This window comes from Falco peregrinus, chromosome 8, assembly GCF_023634155.1.
Source record: "Falco peregrinus isolate bFalPer1 chromosome 8, bFalPer1.pri, whole genome shotgun sequence".
NCBI classification, from domain to species: domain Eukaryota; kingdom Metazoa; phylum Chordata; class Aves; order Falconiformes; family Falconidae; genus Falco; species Falco peregrinus.
The window spans coordinates 3488553-3508300 of NC_073728.1; positions in this window are offsets into that span (position 1 = coordinate 3488553).

A 19748-nucleotide genomic window follows, 5' to 3' on the forward strand; every position below is an offset into this window, starting at 1 on the left:
GGTTAGAATTAAAACAAAGAATCTTACGAAAATGGTGATGTTTTGTGGATGCAAAATGCTACTACTTTCACGTATTTAACTCTACACACCATCATTTCTTGACAGAAACGAGTACAAATCAGTTCTTTTGCATTTTGAAGAGCACATTAAAAACGAGGAAACAAAGCCAGGAAATTTCTTTTCCCAGCATTTATTGTTCTCAGATGTACAAAGTGGTAGATCAGATAAGTATTTTGCGTCACAGTTTAACTGCTACAGCTTTGAGGTCAACATGGCGGCAAGAAATATCTTCTCAGAGTAACCCAGTGACAAAAGCAAATCACCACTACACAGACTGGTTAGGACCCTCTTGGCTCATCTCTAGCACCTGACAAATTCTGGTGAGACCTCTGCTCATTAGTTTCTGGAGCCCATCTATAGCACTCAACACCACAAAACAATTTTTATGTGGCTTCTGCTGCCTCCATAAATCCCTGTTTTATAGTTTATTGTGTAAGATATCAGCCCCAGTAAACGCCAATTCTATTTTATGATACAAAAAGAAAAAAATCTGTAATGATCTGCCTAATGATAGCATCTCATGAGAAATTTTATATTACAACAATAAAGTGCCTGTTTGTTTTAACCTTTTATTACTCTCCAGGGACTTGTTCACATTGTATTGCATAGAATTCACACGTAACCTGTGACGGTTTCCTATCTTTTGCCCCCATATTATTATCATTTAATAGATTATTTTTTTAAAAAAGTACCTTTTTTCCCATGATACAGTGCAGCAGTGCTGAAAACCGCAGGCAAAAGGGGAGAGACATCTTTTACACTGAAATATCAAGGGGATGAAGTTCCAAGCAGCAGCATCCATTATCTGCAGATAAGGTGCTTTTCATTCTTGGCTAAAGCAGGTAGTGGAAGTGGTTACTTGTACCTTAGTCTGAAACGATCAAAGTGAGGAAAAAGGATTAGATGTCAAAATACTTGAAGTGTATCCCTTTGATCAGGATCAAAATCAAGACTGAACTTTGAATATAATGTGCTAATACATTTCAGTGGTCTTTTGAAGAGGCGAAAGAACTTAAATTCAGGAACATGTAACACTGTTGCTATGATCAGGATAGTAAAGCTGACATCTTAGTCTCTTTTCCCAATTTGGTAAACCCACCATGCTTACAACCTTCAGTTCTTGCTCAAGAAACCAAATTCCTGCTTTTTAATAGGGCTGCACAACTCACGTCATCCTCACAAACTGTGGTGCTGGGACTGACGTCTTACGCCCGTTTGTTACACAGCCATCGCAACAAATTCAGTTACACATGACCCGGTACAAGAGTGTGCCCGTCTGGTCTGTCTTTTTTATCCATTGTCTAAAGTAGACTTTAGACAATGGATAAAAAAGTTCTTTATCACACTCCATAGATTTAAGGGTCATTAATACATATTAAGGCACCATTGTCCCTTCCCCTATGGGTGCATACAGGACCTTGGGGGAAAAAAAACCAACCAACCAAACAAAAACCACCAACCCAGAGTAAAGTTAAAGGACCAAGACAATGGGAACATACAATAACATAGCTTTGCCACGGACAATTTGACTATGAAGAAAAAGTGCTCAAAACATGACAAAATAAAATGAGTAATCCCTGCTACCTCTTAGTCACCAAGTCACTAATATTTTGAAAATTACAGAGAAGGAATCTGAAATTCAAAAGTAGAAGGGAGAAAGCCAGTCTCCATGTAAAAAGTCTGGTACAGAAACCCTTAGCAGACTAAAATTTCTACTCAGGCCTGAAATGTGGAAATCATTATGACATAAATAAAGGAAGAAGGCCTGAAGGCATCTCAGTGGCTCCCAGACTTTAAGAAAAGAAACAAAGAACACAAATTAACGCACAAGGTCACATGAGACTAAGCCAAATCTAAGGAGCGGCTACATGGGCTTTCCAGATAGCCGTAAAACGTAATAAGCTAGTAGCACAGACGACTGGTAAGTCAGCACACAGTAGTAAATAGGACCAGGGTGCTTTTAGTCCTGTATCATCTCTATTGCGAAGCAACTTCTAATAGAGAATTACAACTTCAAATAGTCAATGGTAACTTCACAGTAACTTTAGTTCAAAGCCCGGGTTGAATCTTGCTATTTGAACGAAAGAAACCTCTTCCTTGTAGTCAATAAAGATTTGTCAGGGAGTTCGCTCTGATATGCACAAATTATCCTTACACATCCCGAGACAGCCATGTGAGCAAAAAAGTAAATAACTGGACTATTAAGTGAAATTACAGTATTGGCTAGAAGACAAGACAACAGGCCAAGAACTGAGACGTGGGCAAGGATTATAAAAATTAAACTGCTGTAGTTTAAAAGCAAACCAGTGTGAGAGATCATTACAGCAGGTCCGAGTCAAAAAATAATGGAGACTGTCAGCAATACAATATCTGATTTTTATTACTATTTAGTCCCTTCTACAATTAGGAGCTTGTTTGCTTACTTCAGTGTTGAGCAATGAATGCATTTGTTGTATTTTTTTTAAACAATGTCTATTTTCCACATGGTAGGTGCTTGCATTCCATCATTACGTCACCGAGTTGTTTTTTGACCAGGAAAACAAACTACAGCCAATCACCCTACAAAATCATTTGTACTAGAAGTATTCCACCCCTCACACTGAAGTACAGGGTCTGAAATCAGGCCAGGTACAACAGCTCCCTCTCATTCACTTTTCAGAAAAAGTTATTTTTAATTTCTACTCCTGTAGTATAAAAATTATACCAACTCAAACACTGGAGAAAACTACCAGCACTAACTGCTGCCAGTTTTGGTTTTTTTATTTATCTGAAGAAAAAAAAACCCCAAGATTCAAGAATCCTTGGCTAATACAAGTTTTCTTAGACCAAAATACATTGCAAACAAGCAGCTTGGTTCAGAAAGGCCTTGCACGCACCATGATGGTTATTGAAAAGAAAAAAAATGAAATCTAGCTTTGATTCAAAAAAAGTTGTCACTTCTGGTGCCCCTTCCATTATAAAAAGATGAAGTGCACAATCACTTACAGGCTGAAAACCTAGGAGCCACTGAAAATCTCCACCTTGAAGTGACAACCCTGAACCACAACTAGAACTCTGTTATAAAGTTACCAAATTTATTCTGGAATGGTTCTGCTCACTGATGTCTTGAAAGGATTAAAACTTTGCAGCATATTAAACCCTTCCAGTTGTTCTTTCTCTCCACTCCAACAAAAAAAGAAGAGGCAGAAGAAAATGTAAATTGTTTTTTCATGTAGCTCATAATTGTATGGGTTTTATATAACATATTTAAGATATAGTTAGTTATTATGTTTAAACAATTACCGGTATGCTTAGCTCTCTAGAAGTACATATCTCAAATAACAGAGGCAATTTGGGAAATCGTTATGATGGACATTCATTCAGGTCTGAAATAATGACACCAAAAGATAAGCACTCCAGGACTGAAGAGCTGCTTCCAACAGTTTGAATTATTATACATCAAAGGTTCAGCCAAAATTAACCTCCAATATAATCCCAATTTATCTAATGAAAAGTGTTATGTATCTCCCTCACACATAAGTACATTTAGCAGTTTTGCATGTTCTTCTGGTAAGAACTTTCTTCTCATAATGACTGAAAGTTTCCAGCAATTTGTTCCCCATCTGACATGAGCAGTTCTCTGCCAAGTACAAAAAAAAAAAAAGGACTTTGGTATGTGACAAAGACTCAGACAATGAAGTCAGCAGCTAAAGAAATAACTTTGTTCTGCATTGTTACATTCCATAATTATATAAATTTAATCCTCAAACTTTGCTTTAGTCATAACATTTTGCTTTACAACATTAAAATTGGCTTTTGATTGTGAGCACAATTCTTCTCCTTCCTATCCACAGCACTGGCGATGACGTCTCTCTTGGAAAGTTTTGAATAACCAGAAGAAATGCTATCAGTGGTGAGATGGGCTCATCTTCAGAAACCAAATTAAGCCTTTCCAAAGGAAAACAATTAGCTGCAGCTACCTTTAGTCTCTTCCCCTCCTCCTTCTACCCTCCTCCACATACATCTTAACCTAGAACCCTCCTTCTGCTCCCTCCTCCGAACCCCAGCAAGGGTCCAGATGGCAGGCTGGAACCAGAACGTACATACACAAACACAGGGGCACGAGCAGGGTGTAACACCAAGACCCCTCTCCCAAATCAGGGCTTAGGGCAGATACCCCCAGCCCCGACAGACGGCAGCCGGCCCAGACCCACACCTGGGAGTGTGGAAAACATGCTAGCCTTGCCCGCAGCCCAGCCACCCTGCGTCTGGGCACAAAGCCCTGCGGGACCACCAGGGACCATGGGGCTGGCTGACCCTTGCAGGCTGGCAGCAGCAAGGGGAGGCAGCAGCGAACTCGCATACTTAGAGAGCTTCTCCAGAAAACAGCTCAGGTGCTAGCTAGCTATTGCAGAGGCAAAATAGATGAAGGAAAGATACACCAGCAGGCTGAGGTTTTCTTGAGATAACCCCTATGCTCTTACATAGATGGCACAACTGAACTACAAATCCAGAAACTTAATCCCTCTGCTAAGAATTAGGTAACAAGATATTAATATTCACTTAAAATCCTTGATTTAAATTACTTAGAAATAAAAGTCAACTGAAGTAATGAGAAAGCAGAGAGCAATGATTTGTAGGAAGGTAGGCATCAGAACTAGTCACGTGATTTTAAAGAAACTCAGATTTGCCAAAAATATACGTAGTCAACCATGTCATAATAAAGCAATCCAGAGCTTTCTAGTAATAAGGGAATATTTAATATTTGAGGCCACCTGTATTTTGCACTAAGAAATCATGACTACAATGAAATTAAACAGGGTGAGATGAGATAAAGGAAGCAGCCTGAACAGAGGAAGATGGGCTCAAGATATATGCTTCCTTATAATCCGGTGTTTTAATTTTATAGTGATAATGTTGCTTCCTTATATTTATGTATTTTCTCCCTTCCTTCTGATCATAATTGAGCATCCATAAGTCATGTTAAGAATACTTATTAATTGAAAATACACATACAGATGGATCTCGGTGGTAAGAATTACAATAATTTTAAAGCTTGTCCACGGGCCAAACACTCTGGGAAACACTCATCACCTCAATCTCCCAAAAGGACCCAAGTATGCCAATAAAATTATTTAAAAATAATAAATATATAAAAATATTTTTTCTATTCTTTAAACATTCACACAATGCATAACTATGTTAAATATCATATTATACTATCACAAATAGAATATGTGGGAAAAACAAAATGAGAAATTAATATTCCTAATTAATAGTTCAGCATAGGGGATTTTTAGCATGAAAGCATGTCTGAAACTATTTTTTGATGTTGCTGAATGTTGCCTTGTGCAGAAAAGCCGATTAATACAGAAGCTGGGAGAAGACTATTTTAGAATATTCCAGCAGCAGATCAATGTCTTGGAAAAAAGAGGAAAATTAAACAAGAAACTAACTATTCTCACTTGAGATGTGTATGCATTACTAAAAGGGAGGACTGGAATGGGAGAGGGGGAGAGAGGGCAAGAGAGAGATGTAAACAAAAGACATTCGTAATTCAGAAAGATAAATCTGAAAGGACAACAAGAACTTTTATCCGCAGGGGGGGTGTAGAAAAGGAGGTAGGATGTTCCTCACCATGTAGGCAATTTCAAAAATTCGTATCATAGAATTACCCACCATTGATTCTAAAAGCAAGAACAAGAGTCTCTGTTTGGAGCAACTTACTCTTTGGCTGAATTCTTCCCCCTTTACACACCAAGATGAGAACAACTGTGAGGAACTAATATTTGATACATATGCTAAGCTAGAGTTTAATTTTCACAGTTTTATGTAAAGGCATGTGTTTTAGTACTATAGATTTCAGAAGTGTAAGAAGTGAAGGAAAAGTGTCACCGTTGTTGGTGTTGCTATTACAAGTCACACAAAGCGAAATGGTTTGACCTTGAATCACCACAATGTATTAAAACAGAAATTTTACAGTTCTCTCTCGCATCTTCTGCCCTCCACCTCCACAAGGTTACATTATCCCACAGCTGTCAAAGTTCTGCTTTGTTAGCATCCTTTTATTTTAGCAGACATTCTAACAAACCAAATTTATTTTTCCAGGTATGCTTTTACAGAATAAGGTCTGTTGCCATACAATCTCTATTGAAGAAGCTGCAATAAGAATTTAAGGCTTTCTAAACTGAAAAACATACCATCTTGTTGAGAAACTGAGCAAGCAACACCTCAGCATGAGTCCAGGAATAACTAGTTCAGATTTTGTTGAAAACACCAAGCATACCTTCCTGCATCCAACAAGACATTCTCATGGTAGGTGTCTGACAAAAGCAGCGGATATATCAAATGGGAACGCTTTTCTGGGAGCACATTCCCATAGCAAAGGACAGGGCTAAGCACTGAAGTCGTAATGACTCCTGGCTCACAGAATAAACAGGGCTTTGTGTTATGTCAAAGGAAAAAATCCTCAAGGTATTCAGAAACAACCTATTCCTTACTTTCAGTGTACTGTGTGCACAATTTCACTGGACACACGCAGCAGAGCTGGAATCTCCTAAGTATCTATAGCCTAAGTGTGAGTGTCACTTGTACTGTGCCTCAAAATTGTACAAATTGCCACCTCCTTTACATTGTTGGAAAAGAGAAAAGCAGCTCAGTAAAAACATTACTGCTCCCGAGAACAGGAAAGTTCTAAAAATTAGAGGTCTCTCTTTAAACTGCCACTCTAGGGGCATGCTGCTCAGAAATAAAGGCATGACGTAAGTCGGGTTTTTGTACAAATACATGCGAGAGCTGAAGCAACATTAATGCACTTTAAACCTGCTGCAGAAACTGGGGCCGTCAAGAAGCAGTGAGGGGTGCACAGAAAAAGTTCAAGCTTTAGACCTTCCCGAGCTCCAGAGGACAGAGTCAATAGCAATGCTTCAGTACTTTGCATGCTTGACTGCAAAGTACACACGACAAAACTTTAAAAAGCTGGTCATGCTCCATGTTCTTCTTTTCAGCAGCTATTTATTCCAGTGACAGAAGACTCTAGAAGTTTGTTGCAGGGGTGCCCGAAGGAAATTGCATCAGCTGTGTCAGCTGCATAATCACACTCTGCTAATGGCTCTTTCAGAACCAACTAAGCATGGCTTATCAGCAGGATTTAGGTGATGAAATACATAGTTGAGATAAACCGTCAATAAATCTGCTTTCAAATACAGTATCTTAATTAAAACGGTTCATTGTTTGCTTATTTCCAGGTGAAATTAATTGGCTAGCAACGGTTACTGAGCTGCCCCCAGTGCTAATTTTTCATCAATAGCCAATTCTCAAAAGCAAATGAGTCAATAAAGCACTAACCACACAAATTCCTAAAATATAATCAAACCCCCTGATTATTCTGGTTCATTGAAGCTTCATCTATATAACTTTTCTGGTTTTGCCCACACAAACTCTTAAAAGAGCGCAAATGACCAGAGTTTCACAAGCTAGTTGTGTTAAATGAAGTAAAAAGCACTTAGGCAATTAACCAAAAAGATTGTTTAGATAGTAACAAGAAGGCTAGCTTTGTCTTTCAACACAGAAGGAAAGCCTAAACCTACAGTCTTCATTTTTTGTTCAAACCCAGCTCACTTAGCCAGGCCCCCCCCACGCCCCGCGCCAGCCCGGGGCGCCCCCGCGGCGGCAGGACATCCCAGGGGCTCCCCGCTGCCCCAGAGCTGCCCCCCCGGTGCTGGTACGAGCCGAGCCCGGTACAGCGGGCGGGGGGCAGCAAGGCGATCTCCAGAGACCAACACCACCCGCTTACCTACGGAGAAGCAACCAGCCTCACCCTCTCGCACTTGCACCGGGGCTGCTGAGCCTCCTTCGTCATTCCCCTAAGCCCCCTCCCAACAATCGTTGATTTCCTTCCCCCCCCCCTCTCGCTCTCTGCCTTGGTTTCAGCCCCGGCGCCAGCAGCGCCCACCCCCGGGCGGGCTGCCCCCACCATAACCCCTCATTGCCAGCACCTGGCACGCCGCGGGTTAACCCCTGCCCTGCCGGGAGCGCCTGTCCGAGCACGCCCTGCACACCCTCGGCTGTGCCATGGGCAGAGGTAACCACGCAGCTCTGGCACGCTTCAGGCACCAGCAAAACGTGCCCTGGCTACGCCAAAGCTCCCGTGCTTTTGGAAGAGGGAAGCAGATCCCACTGGATCCTCGGCTATAATCACAGAACCACAGCCTGCTTTGGGTTGGAAGGGACCTTACAGACCATCTAGTTCCAGCCCCCTGCCACAGGCAGGGACACCTTCCGCTAGAGCAGGTTCAAGGCCCACCTGGCCTGGACCATCCTGACCTACAGCAGCTCACTTCAGGGCTCCCAAAGGGAGTTTTGCAACTGCGCAGGCGTGGAGATGCCTACCGGGGGGCTGCACAGCTGCACAGCTGTTTGGGGGGGGGTCACAGTGCAGGCAGTGGCACGCTGCCACCGCTGACTGGCGTGTGCCTTCACTACAGAACCTGCAGCACACACTACATGTACTTAGCATCCGCTAGAAACAGGCAAAACTGGAGTTCTGTGACATTGATCCGATCTTGGGCGCTGCTGCACGGGAGTGCAACATCTCATGTCTTTTTTTGAGTCCTTATGTAGTTTAATGATTTTGTTAGGTAACGGCCTACTGATTAATATTTTTTAAAATATATATATCATCTCTCTTTCATATATCATAACCACAACAGAATATTTTTCTGCTTAAGAAAAAGATTTTATCTGAGTAGGGGCTTCAGGATGGAGTCCCACACCGAGACCCCATGCACTGACCACATCTGAGCCTGGTACCTCCCACCCACTGAAACTGGCAACGATTGGTGTAGAAATAACGTCCTAAAATGCAACACACAAAAATTCAAAAGCAATTATAGTAAAAAATAGTCTGCTCATACTACTTCAAATAAAGATTTTTAAAAAAGAAGAAGAACAGGGAATTACTGGCTAGTGTTTTCCTTCTCTGTGGTGCTTGGTTTGACAGTAGTCCACAAAAAAAAATAATCGCTCAGATTAGCACCTCTTCAACACCTTTTCAAAACTGTAATTAAAAAAATGAGGGCAAACTATGGGAGAATGTTTTTTCTCACAATTTAATATTAGGTAGATGTTAGCAGACTATAGATCACAGGATTCAATATTGAATATTCATTTGAGCATCATGTCGTCTGAAGTAGGCAAGGGCCTGGGTGTACATTTTCTTTGGGCATGACCAGATCAATCGGGCTGTCCTCTCCTGGGTCTGACCCATTCCAGAGCAGGTGGGATAGGCTATATGAACATGCCTTACCCATTTCAGTAGGGATGTGATTATCAAATTATCGTAGCTTGAAATATCAAAGTAATTCAAAGGAAGTTGGCTGATGATACTCCAAGTTGTGGAGGGCACTGGTAATGCAGAAGGGATGCTAATTTCCAGCTGGTTGGTGATGATGGACTGTTGGACATTGTATCATCCTTGGCCACCCTGAGAGGATCTGGAAAAGCATCTGTCTGCCCATATATACACACTATCTCTTTGCTGGGAAAATCGGAGAAATGCTAGGGATGCCTTTGAGGCTGCTGTAAGAAATCCTGGGGGAATTCTTGTCAGTGGGGCTGTTCACCGCAGGCAGGCACCACCCTCTGCGGGGGGTGGTGGTGGTGGTCTTTTATTCTGGCCTTTTATTCTCAGCCGCTTAAAAATGTTTGGGGAGACGAGAGGTGTTTTTGTTTTAGTTGAGAATGACACTTTGTTTTGTTTGTTTGTTTTCACTGAACTTGTCAGCTCTTTTTTATATGCTTTTTGGAGAAGGGATATGAGATTACTGTGTTGGGTTATGGAGTCTGTAAGTATTCAGTCTTACACGGTGCATTTTTTAAAAAGGTAATGCTTATTTGTTTTGAGACTTTTTCCCAACGCCCAGTGAAACAGAAGTGAAAGCAGCTCTTTTTTTTGGACTTACTGATAGATTTTAAAGTAATGGCTTTATGAGTGAATATTTTCCATTTATATTTATGTTTTGTTATTTTTCTAGAGGGTGTATGCATGGTGTTGGAAGTATGAATCAAAAAAGAGGGAATGTTGGAACACTGGCCTTTAGCTATTTTCTGTTAGTGTGAATGTACCTTTGTTTTTGTAATCTGTTTTGATCTATCTATATATTCAGGTACACACATATATAAATATGCAAATATTTAACTCTTTATCTCTTTAATTCTTCTTATCCAAAATGCTAACATTTGTTACCAGACCCTCAAATATTACAAAGTATCTCCATTGTGTTATCTTCAGTGAAATTCTGTCAATTTATAGCAACTGTCTGATGGATTTCATGATTGTGCCTCTGAAACTGCTAACTTTTACCCCTTGTGAAAAACAAGCTCATTCCAAACACCAAAACCTAAGGCTTTGGTTTTGCAGTCTTTTTTCCTGATGTCTAATGCCCATCTTTGAGAGTAAAATCAGGGATGAACAACTTAAAGTTCTGGTCACAGTCAGTAAAGACGATAGACTTGAGTAAATCTGAGGATTAATTGAAGATTAACTGTTAATTTGAGGATCATATTAACAAAGATGCATAGGCCATATCTCATATTTAAACCAGCAGACATTTTATGTTTACATACCTTTATGGGTCAGACATACATCTTGATGATCCTGTTTGCAACCTGCATAAAAGCCTTTTTTAAATACTCTGGCACTTGAGCTTATGGGAAGAACTGAACCTTAGCAATGGAAACTCGTTCTGCCAAAAAGTGATGGCTATTAAGCCTCAGTGTGGCTGCCAGACCAAGGAATCAGTAATTCAAAGAAGGTTAGCATGGTATTAGGTATTGCAACATGCCTGAAGCCATGTGGGACATCAGCACTTTGGAGGAAGCGCTGACCTGCAGTCCTTTGTCTATGATGCAGCACCAGCAGCTGCCACCATGTCCCTTTACTGTGAGCTGCAAAGTTATGATAACTTGGGATAAAAAAAAAAAAAAAAAAGAAACCCCACAAAACTCAAACCATGCTGCAACTGAATTAAAATTAATGTTCATTTTGGTAGGCTTTGATTTATGAAGATAAGAGTATTTTATTTGCTCTGAAAATAAATCACGTGTGTTTGCAAGACCGAGGACTTTGTCTCAGTGAAAATACAATTATCGCAGTTAAATCTATAAATCATTTTCAAATCGTATTGTGTATATATGTAAATGATCAAAAGATGTAAGAATAATTTGAGAAAATGTAATTACTTTAAAAAACAATCAAAAAAGTGAACAAAACATAGGCCATATTCTTTCCCTCTTTATTTCTTCTCATAAACGTGTTCACTTAGATTTGTGAATATTTTTCATTTTAAAGTTTTTTGCTTTAGAAATTTCAAGTTAATCACAATATTTTTTGGTTAGGGAAAACTTTCTTAATACTCTTAGATCAAAGTAGCATATTTCACAATAATATCTATATGTGAAAAATGTTTTTATTATGTAGTAGGGTACTCTTCTTTTGAGAAAGGAAGCCACAATGAAGTTATGAAAATCTCTCTTTGTGATTTCAATCACAAGGCTCAATTAATTCCCATAGATTACATATACCATTGCTTATTTATGCAAACTATATTGGTATAGTTACGTAGGTGCGTAAAAAATAACCTGATAACCAATCTTAGGGTGACTTTACTTTCCAGACCAGCAAGTCTTCATATAATTCAGTTCTTTCACTCAGAAAAGCATGTCCTATTTATATATGGCTTACATCTACACAGAAATTTCCAGCAAGTGTAATTTTAGCTTTCCAGGTGAAAAACTTCACTATTTGTTGAATAAAAGGTAGGTCTTTACAATCACCATCAGACATTCATACTTACTAACAACATAAAACTAGGTGAGTCTGCAGTTAACAGCTGTGATGAGAAAATACATCCAGATTCACGTGATATTCATGAGCTCAAAATTTGCTCATAGATCAAATCTTTGGAAATCCTATTAAGGGTAACACCTTGAGATGTCATGATTAATCCATACTAGTCCTTCAGGAAATCTTTGTGTAGTCACTTTGGATGCCTCAGTAATTAATTCCTCAATGTCATTTGGCTTGACTCAAGAACATAATTCAGGCTACGCCTGAAATAATGCTGTCCTCCTCATTGCAGATGAGGACATATGACAATTAGAGATCATTTATGCTTTTTTTTGTTTTAGAGGCAATTCTGTAATTTTATTTTTATTAAAACATGATTTGGATTTTGATACTTTACTGCACAGTTACATATACAGAGTTACCAGGATTTCTATATATTTGGGGGGGGGCTATGGGATAACATGGAAAGATTGTCCATTATACATCTCTCAGAGTGGAGCAAATGGCTAATTTATTTGGCCCATAAGATAAGATACCTCTAATCAGAAATATAGAATAGAGAGAAAACTGAGAATAGGGTTTTTTAGTAGTTAGTATTTCCACTTCACAATTCCTTAACCGAAAAATTTCCACTTTTGTACATCATATAAACCCATTGTAGCCTACATATAAAAACAGGCAAATTACTGTATTGATGATGATTGTCAGTTATTTCGGCTGAGTTTTGCTGTCCCACTCTCACACATTTCTACGTGCACACATCTGTATGCGTGCTGTACCTCCAGACTTCCGTGTATTAAAGCTCTCCAAATTCAAATCACTCCTGAGAGCTTGCTCTTCCCGTGCATTGCTGAACCCTCCTTGGGCTGAAGTGGGAAGCATGGGACTGCGGTGGTGAAAGGATGGACAGGCCTCGTCAAAGACAGACATTGAGACAAGGCCTGTGACAAGGTAATTAAAGGAGGCTGTTTGGAGCCTGCTTTGGCTGGAATTAGTCAAACTGATAACAGGCTGAAGGTGACTGACTGATGACTTTTATTTCTCACAGTAATTTCTGTGTTGCTCTTTTAAATTACACCAAGTTAAAAAGTTTAGGGTTTTTTTTTTCACCTGGGAATGTTTTCAGGCTTATTCATAGTTTAGCTGGAAGGATGTTGGATTTTACAAAGATTTCGTCTAATCTCGCCAGCTTTGGGTAGGTGCCTGCTCTGATTCCTTGTCCCTTTCTTTTTTGCTGACAAGCTCCTGCTATGGCCACTAGACTGTACCTGCCTCCATCTCAGGCTACAGCAGCTCTTTGAAGCCTTCCTTCAGGCTCCTCCAGCATCTTCCCAGACCTGAGAGCCAGGGTGGGTGGTGGGGTCCCTCAGAGGTGACCTCCATGAGCCCTGGGGAACTGCAGAGGCTGTGGCTCTCTGGGACACCCATGCCAGAGCCAAGCCACTGGCCCTGAAACCTCCCTGAGGTTCATCAACTTCTGTTGTAATGCTACATTACAGTCCCGCGGGTTTTGCCATGGATTTAAGATGAAAACTGAGATTTTATGCAGCTAACTGGGGAAAGAGGACATACCTTGGGCAAATCTAGACAAGATTTCTTAGATATTTACCACAAGCTTCAAATATTTGTTTGTGTGTAACTGGTATACAGCATAAAATGTGTCTAATTAAATATACATTGTAAGTCTGAACATGTCAAAACCATCCATAGGCTTCTGTTACCCACATTGCTCTTAAAAGGCAAGCTGGACTTTCAAGTCTAATAGATCAGAGTTAAATCTTGTAAGAATGTGGATCTATTACATTCAAATCCCTTAGGAAGTGAACCATTTAACTTCTAAAATTTATTTTGAAGTATAATACTACTTGCAGAGTTTTCACTGCTATCATATACAAAATTAGGGAATACTCACAGAAGAGTACGGGGTATAAATAGGCAAAAAACCCAACTGCTGTGCATATGACCCAGAGTTTTAAACAGCAATATGGTTGAAACTCACAGTGTATATTTATGTGCACACATTACATAGATATCTATGTAATATATAGAAATAGATATGTGTACTGTATATATATACTCGCATGCAAATACATAAATATATAGATATTTAGTTTGAATATTTGCACACATATCGATACAAATTATATATATACACACAAAGTGTGTGTTGATATTCAAGACAAATATATATATTTATGCATTTGTATGTGAGCGTTTGCGTGTGTTTGTAAGGGAAGAGAAAGATGGCGGGGACCTCAAGTAGCACAGATTAGTAAACTGTGTTTACTTCTGACGGAAATCAAAAGAGAGCAAACACACTGTATGAGAATTGCTATTTACTCAAACACCAGAAGCCAGTGGTACAACCTGGTGTGATCTAATCCTCCTCGTACGAGTGCTGCGAGGAGAAAAATAAGCTCGTTTAGGACATTGCTAAGCAGGGTTTGAAGCTGCCGCATGGAAGCTCTGCCCTAAGGTGCTGCATGCTCTGCTTTAAAAATGACGGGTTGGGGCTGTCGTGCTCTGCCCTGTGGTGGTAGGGTTTGTGGTCTCCTTCCAGAGCAATGCATTCATTTTCATTTCAGTGTAAGTTAATTTTTAAATGTTGATTTATTGGTGAGCCTAAAGAGGTAAAAGAAAATATTTTGCAGTGAACAAAAAAGGGTGAAACCCTCAAAGAAACAGATTTATTACATACATACTCCTATTTTAGATACAGCCACAGGTTTTCTAGCGCATTTTCTTTCTGAGGTGCAAACCACAGCTTTATTACTCAAAAACTGACTGCTTTCAGATGTGTTTTAAGTATGAGCAGATGGCTTTCCAAGAAGTGTGATCGCCTGATCCATAAAACACTTCCATGCTTGGTTTACTTTTGCTTCATTTATAAACTTAGAAGAAAGCAGACACTTACGCTCATTGTCAGGTTGGAAAATGAAGAACTGAACTTCACGAGGCAGCAGACACCTCTGCTGAAAGATTTGGGGCTATAACAACGATTTCCGTACCTGTTCCACCTGTCCTTTCTGTGGATACTGTCACTCCTTCTAACTCAGATTTCTGTTTGTGTCCTGCAATAAGGAGGTATTGGCCTACTTTAAGAATACTTAAGGAGGGATTTCCTATCCTGAATACTAAGAAAGAAACCATAATATAAGAAAAAAAATAACCGAGACGGCTACTGTTCCTTGACTGAAAGAATGTATTATGTGGGTCATCAGCCGGAGGAAGCCACAGGTGTACCCAAGGGTTTAACCTATATTTGACAAAGAAAAAAACCCAGGTGCAATTTGAATTGTACGGACAACCTCATCTGCAGTGACAAAGTAACTATCGCTTCCTTAATAACAGCAGTGGAAAAACTGAGGTGAGCCAAATGATGGCACACTGCTGACTTTGCACAAACAGACTATACCCCTGTTTATTTGCTTTTCCTCCAGACTTTTATTATATTTTAAAATTTATCTGTTTCTATTGTATTGATTTTCCATAGTAGTGAAGGCTGAATTAATTCTGTTGTGTGGGCCATTTGATGTATCAGGAGACAAATTTTGCCTGTTAGACATGGTTTAGAGGAGACAATGCAAGTTTAAATGTCTGAGGTTTGGCAGTTTACAAATCAATTATTTCTGTTAGATAGCCAACTGCAGCACCAACTGGGAAACAGATTATATCAGATTACTGCACTTTTAATTAGCCGATCGTGACAGGCAAGGTTTGAAGAGGAAAAGAAATCAATCAGAAGCTGCCAAACTTGGTCAGCCAAGTACACAGTGCCATTATTGAATTTTAGACATTGTTCTGAAGCAGAACTTGATCTCCTGGGCTCTGCAAGGGGACCTGCCTCTTGCGAATGATCCATCTTAGAGCCAAAGGTTATTCTAGAGCAAGTATTTCCAAACATTTGTTATAATTAGCCTCTGCCAAGATCTGTCACAAAGCAGAATCTCATTAGAGGGAGGAGGAATGGGGTGCGTTCCACCAGTGATAGGGTGTTAGAAGTTTGGGGGGGTGGGGGGTGGGGTAACATGCATGTAAGGATGCACTTCTGTGCATAAAGGAATGCATTTTGGCTGACACATTTGAGAGACATTTCTTTCACCTCAAGGGACCGGAGTGCCTCAAAACTGAGTCACTATTTGCTTTTCTATGTCATTGGCTTTATAACAAGATAATTCTAGCGACCCAGAGTATCCTGTCCTATAAAGCGAGATTTATAGCATGCTGTCTTAGAACCTAATTCTCTCATGCCTTCACCTCACACAGTCATTTGCTCTGTAAACTACACATACAATGGCCTTACATCAAGATGGTCCCACATTGCACAGGCAAAGGGAAGTCAAGGTCAGCAGCTCAGCTGAATTATGGTAAAAAAAAACCCCAAACCATCAGAGGACATAGGGCAAGGTTCTACATTTTTGCAGGAGTAGAGAAAGCAGTGTGTCTGTCTCTCCCAGTGTATCAATTGGAGGTTACATTTTGGGAAGTCTTGTTGAGCTTTAGATTGTGCTCCTGGGCACAACATTTTCCAAAAATTCTTCCATGACTGACAAACCACAGAAGTATCCTTGCAAGTGCCTCTGCTGCCTTCACTGCTCTTCATTTTAGATCCTGATGTGCATCTCTCTCTAGCAAATAAAGACGACACTTTGAAGTAAATTGATGCCTTTGTATCATCCTCATGCAGATACCCGTGTGACAAGTACCTGGCAAAGTCCTTTCAGTTTCTCATGTGGCTTGATTCTGCCAGAAGAGGACATTCAGTCTCAGTCTAACAAACTATTTATTGATGTTCCATGCTAACTATGTGGTTTGTCCCACGGATTGGGGCGTTAATTCACACTCCAATTAAATACACACTTCAGAAAATAGTTGGATCAGAATGACATTGCTCAGTCCCTTGCAAGATATAACCATGCCTGGTTATCTGTTTAAATATCTTCAGTATTTTCAGCTCCAGAAAATATTTTGTTGTAAAAGATGGAGAAAACTCTTGCTTATTCTGATATATTAATATATGCTGGCTATAATGTTCCATTTGCTAAACTCTGAGTCCATTTCCACACACTGATCTGTGGTTATATATATGCTTTTCTTTTACTCTTTTTGTTACTTAAAAGAAAGATTCTTGCCTTGGAAAGACAAAAAAGGCATATTATATGATAACTAAAACCTCTGCATGTCACTTTTGTGGATTTTGAGTACCGTGCTTGATGTTTGGCACCCCGTAGCTCTATGTGGGGGTTCTGTTTTGACTGGTCTTTCTTTGCGTTTCATTGATTAGGTGGGTGCAGAAGCAGAACTTCTTTGTCACTTCACTGGAAGCTGTCTGGATGGCTGCAAAGTGTATCATAAATCAATTCTGCTCGGAGGACTGCTTGCAACAAAGTCAATAATGGAGCAGGAAAGCACACATGCTATCAGAGGAGTCAGAATGAAAGGAGGAAAGAACCCAGTAGTCAACTTAAAAAAATAATTGAGCTGCAGCCAAGTTTTGTCAAATATATGGTACAAGGCCACAATCTTTGCTTTCTTCTGCATCATCTTTTTAATGCTCTGCCAGTTAGCACACCACCATCATGAGGATACATACAAAAGCAAGGATCTCTTGTGAGCAGCTGATATATAAAGTGTTATCCCACTCTTCAAAGATAATTTTCTAATTTCAGCCTAGTGTGGACTATCCTCAAACTTGTAGGATTTATAACTGCATCTTATACCGTTGTAAAATGTTGTGCTTCTCATTCCTTACTGCAGCTGTCTTTTATTTTCACTCAATATTTATGTACTGACATCTGCCAGAATTATTCCTACAATGCTGGTTTACATATTACAGCTGGAATAAAATAATATTTGTGCAAAATCTACTTTGGGCAATAACACTGGACATCCTATTATTGTTGTTCCTGGCACCTGTCTGTCACACCTGGTATTCTTCTAGTTCCTGGTAAACCATCCTGTCACCCATTAACCTCACCAGATATGATGATGGGAAGGAAGGAAAAGAAGAAATCTGCACAAATGGCCAACATTCAGTTAAAGTCATTGTCAACAATCATTTGTCTGTACTGAAACAACAAACTAACTTTAAACAAAATACGTTACACTTAAGATAAAGTTTCGATTTAAACACTGATATTTTCCCTCCAATTTAGAGACCAAGTACTGAAATCATTAGTGTAATTTGTCAATCTGTGTGAAACTGCTAACAGAATTCCTCTGGGGTCAACACAGATGTAAATTTTCTTTATTTTTTTTTCATGATGAATATTAATACTCAGTTTCCTAGTTTCAAGTTGCTTATTTTTTTATTTTGTTTTCTAATAGAAATGTTGTTTTTCAAAGGAAGCCTGGTACTTTTTCTCTGGTCCCTTTGTTGAAAAGTTTAAGGCTTTGTAGGCAGTTCCTTTGAGAGTTATTAGTCTTAACTTAAGACAAATATGAATATTGATTAAAAGTTTAGTTCACTGACAGATAAAATAAAACTTTACTCACTCTGGAAAACAATCAGCAGGAGTAGCTACCAGCTAATACAGCACAGACTATGATAAAAAAGACAACCTAACTGTTCATCAGTACAGTCAGAAATCATACATTCAAGGTGTTGGGGTTTTTTTTTGATCTTTGTGTTTGCTTATTAGCTGTTACCTCTTGATAGCCATTTCCACACCTCCCTGCACCATTATCAAGTCCAAACATACTTGTGAAAGTAGCTAGAAAACAACAGAAGCTCATATCATTAATGATAATTTTCTGTTAGAAGCGAAAATGGAGATGATGCCTGTGAAGGTGTAACATTTCCCCCTGCAGCAGCCAAAGAAAGAGAAATTGCTTTTCACTCTCTGTAGAGAGACCTTCCCAACATAGCCTGGAGGGAACTTCATTTTTTTGCTTAACAAGCTGAGCACTTTGCAGATTGGTTATTTTTTGCCTGTGTAATTCTACCAATTCAGCCTTTAAGCATTAACTCTGGAGTTTGATAACTGCTACGAGGATGTTCTGACCAAAGGTTACACCAAACAGTCTTTTTTTCAGCACTTTGACTTCTAGGACAAACAAGGAAGGACGGAGACATAGACTGCTGCTTTTCTCTCTCTCTAAATCCAATTCTAATTCTAACTCTCTAATCTCTAACTTGACACAGTTTAGCTTCTTTTTAAAAACAGACACTGGCAAACCAAGGACAGTGGTTTATTTTCCCCTGCACTGTACGCCTCAGCAATAGATTCTGCCATCCTTTCTGTCTCAGTCGAGTGGTACCCAGCAGTATCTGTTCTTTTCCAAACACTCTTTTTTTTTTCTCATCTTATTGCTACTGTGTGATGAAAAGAGCATGAATTTTGAATGCAGCAATTATCATTCAATAGATAGGTTTAAATGCTCTAAATGCTACTTAAATTCACAGAGGAAAACTTTTCTTCATGCTAGTGGGAAAAAAGTTGTTGAAATAAAGTGGAATCAGTTTTTATAGAGTTACATCTCTTGAATTGCTGTTGGGGTTTGAATCTCTCTACTTCTCTTATTACAACTCAAGCTAAAATCCCCTAAAGCTAAAGAGGTCTCATTTTTAATTGTTTCAGCTAAAAATGGGTGTCCCATATATCATCCTACATCTGATGCTGATCAATGGATAGAGTCATACAGAAATACAAAGACATCCAGTGTGGACTGAAAAATTCCCTGACTTTGCTTTAAATATGTAGTTCAAATCATAGCCTGGATTATCAGGAGGTTTTAGCAAGCTACAAATTGAATTAATTTCTTCAAATGCATAACTCTTTCTGAACTTCTAGTGAGTTAGGAAATACCATGTGAGAGCTGGTGTTCCTCATCAATCTGCCTCTGGATGCACACTACGATA